The following is a 3,279-nucleotide window of genomic DNA, read 5'->3' as shown; positions in this document are numbered from 1 at the left end:
GAGGGGACAGCAGGGCTGCTCCCTGGCAGTCAGGTTGAGTCGTGGGGCTCCGTGGTAATCAAGGTCACTTCTGGAAGGGGGCTGAAGTGCAGATGAGCAGTTGTGCAGCCACGGGGAGCTGGCAGAAGTGATCTGCACTGACGGCACCTCCCCAGCGTCTCTACAGGGACACGGCTGCCTCGGGCTGTCCCAGCCYTGCAGTTACATCCCAGCCTGCCGAGCCTGAGCTCGGCATTATTCTAATCATCGCAGACCTGAGATGGTAAAAAGCACTGGCAGCTGAGCAGCCCCCAGCCGAGTTCGTCCCAGTGCAGCTCGGGGTGCTGAAGCCTGGGCSAGCGATCCCGGCTGTGGTCCACCCTGACAAGTTCCAGCAGCAGAGGAACGGTGCCAGGTCCCAAACCACCCTCCCAAGCTCTCTGTCTGTTTCCACAGTCCACAGGGTGGCCAGCACAGCACTCACCTCTGCAGTCGGGGCAGAGCTTAGGGTGCTCTTAACCCACATCTGCTCTGATGATTTGAGCTGGAAAAGCACCCCAGGGGTTACAGCCTCCTTGCTGCAGGAGGGCCAGCAGCTCTCCTTGTCTGATCACCAGTGAGGTTCTCTGCTGCARCACAACCTTACCCTGAGGAAAGGGACAGATGCAACTGAAGCTGGGGGCTGTCTGGTGTCATGAATGGTGGCTCTGCCCTTTGCTCGGAAGCTCAAAGCATGTTCTCTAGGCAGCTGAGACCACCCACCAACAACCAGAGCCATGGAGGAGTCCTGCCTGCAGGCCAGAGGAGATGGCTGCAGAGGGATGTTGCATCCACACTGGCAATGTGTTTCTCCAGTCCTTACCGTGGATCAGAAGAGCAGGTGTCCGGTGATGATTACTGTCCTCKGCAGCCAGGAGCACCAGGCTGGAGRAAATCAGAATGATGTGATGCTCAAAGACCTGGTCATGAAGCCAGACATGGTCACTGCTCAGGACACAAGAAAAATAGAGCCCGAGGCACCTTCACATGTGTTTGCTGAGAGCAGACCCTTCCTTGGGATGCTGTCAATYAGGGTGACACGAACCAAAAGGTTCAGCATCGCTCAATTAATGCAGGGTGCAAGAGAAGACTCTTGCCTATTTGCTTTCCAGGCTACCCATCCAATTCATGACAGACAGGTCAGCTGGCACAGTCCCATGGATTTGGTGGAGTTCCCTAGTCTGGACACCTGCTGACTCGCCACACTGGCCATTTCATCCCACTCAAGACCTTTGTCCTTTTCCTCTCACATGGAGGGCACAGTTATGGCGATAACTTTTCACCTGGCGAGACTGCAGGGTGCCCCTGGTGCTCCCTGCCAGCTCCACTGCCAGCTACAGCAGAGCCATAACCTTGGCAGTGCCAGAGATTAACGAGCCATATTTAAGGACATATGAGCTGCACAAATTAAAACACCAAACTCCAAACTTTCTTAAATCTAGCCAGCACAGGTAACAGACAGGTAAAGGTAACACAGACACCAGTATGTATTCCCCTCATTCTGGAAGTCCAGGATTATCTGTCAAATACAGAGCTGGCTTCCAGTATAATTGATTTTCTAAAACATTGATTTTCCAATCAAACCTCTAGAGGCAGTTCCACTCTGTTATTCTGCTCCCCAGTGACTGGTGCAAGATCCTAATCCCCTTTTTTTGCCAGGCAACTGCTGAAAACCCCATGAAATGACAACTTGTCACCCCCTTCTGCCTCTCATTTACAACCTCAGCTACTTCACCCTGGTAATCACTTGCTGACTGTGGGCAGTGGTCACCTCTTTCCCACAGCTGCTCTTTCTTGCATGGATAGCTGCTGTTGAGTGAAKTTTGAAGACATTTAATAGCTGATCCTATGGTAGGCACCTAAAACTTCTCCCACTCTTTCTTCCTGAATTTTAGTTCAAAAAATAGATGAGGGAACAAAATCGTTGTTTCATCCCACTACCTTGCCTCTATCCAAACAAAATAGTAGCTGAAGAGCATTTTCTGTTAGAAGAGTCAAAACATTTACTACCTATAAATTCAGCATCCTTGGAAACTGATAAAAGCAGAGTGCCTGCATGTGGCACSACTCAAGAGGCAGCAGCTTCTGCCCTAAGGAATTGTAGTTCACATTCTCCACCAGCTAAAACACAGCAAATTACTCCCTCAAGCCTGCTCCAGCAAAGCACAAATATCACCTTGACTGACCAAAATTTCTTCTTGGGAAGCAGGAGGTTTGTAGTGATAAACTCCTGCTGGAGCTGCATGATATTCTGGCCCTGGGGCTCACATTATGCACTTGCTTGTACATAATTGAGGTGGTAACAGGCAGAASTATTTTTCCCCTAAAAGTTGGGCTCTTCACTGAAAGGAAACATGTCTGAAGGACAGAAAAAAATACTACCTTGTTGGGAAAGAGTTTGGCATTACCAATTCTGCTAATTCTGGAAATTCTATCAATTTTCATTGATACAATAATCCACTTTATTTTTACATCTAGTTCAGCTGTTCTCCTCAAGTTACTTCTGGTGGCATTGAGTGCCATTCATTCAATGAAAAAATGTTTCTATCAAATCTGAATTTGTCACCTCTGCTTTACAGACAAATGTTAAAACTGGGCCTATAAAGCTACAAGACAAAAATAGAAGTTCTCCATCAATTTTCCCTCCATTAATAAYCACTGTAGCTATTTTAACCTCTCATTCTCTTCAATCTCACTGTAATATTTCTGCTGTCTCACTATTTTTATTAGCATTTTCAAAATCCTAAGGAACTTGCAATACAGAGTATCTGCCCATGATGCCCAGAACTCAGACCTGGATTGACACAGGTAATTAAAAAGTTGTAATACTTCGCTTTCTCTACCTATGCTGTCTTTCACATTCCAAACTGCAACTTCATTTGTCACTGTGATCCACTTCATGAGCTTGATAAGGTATCATTATGGTCCCACTTTTTTTCTGTGAACTTGACTTTCTTATTTTCTATCTCACTAGTCATTCCTTTTCCAGATTGATTAAAAAAAMCCCAAACCAAAACGTTATCAATTAAAAACCCCAGATGAAGTCAATAATAAACTACTGTAAAAACCCAGAGCATAACGAGGGTTTTGTAATTATACAGTCTAGTGTAACAAATTGATAAGCTCTCACATTTTAAACCTCTTCACAGGTAGGTACATGTGGCACAGAAGGACAGACGTGCCTTTATTATCCTACTTTATGAGGACTGCTAACAGCCTATTATCATGAACCATATATTACCACCAGCCTCTTGAGTAACA

Source organism: Malurus melanocephalus, unplaced genomic scaffold (genome assembly GCF_030028575.1).
Source record: "Malurus melanocephalus ecotype Western Australia unplaced genomic scaffold, MMel_1.1 scaffold_70, whole genome shotgun sequence".
NCBI lineage: Eukaryota > Metazoa > Chordata > Aves > Passeriformes > Maluridae > Malurus > Malurus melanocephalus.
The sequence above is the reverse complement of the archived record's forward strand: the minus strand, read 5'-3'. Positions refer to the sequence as shown.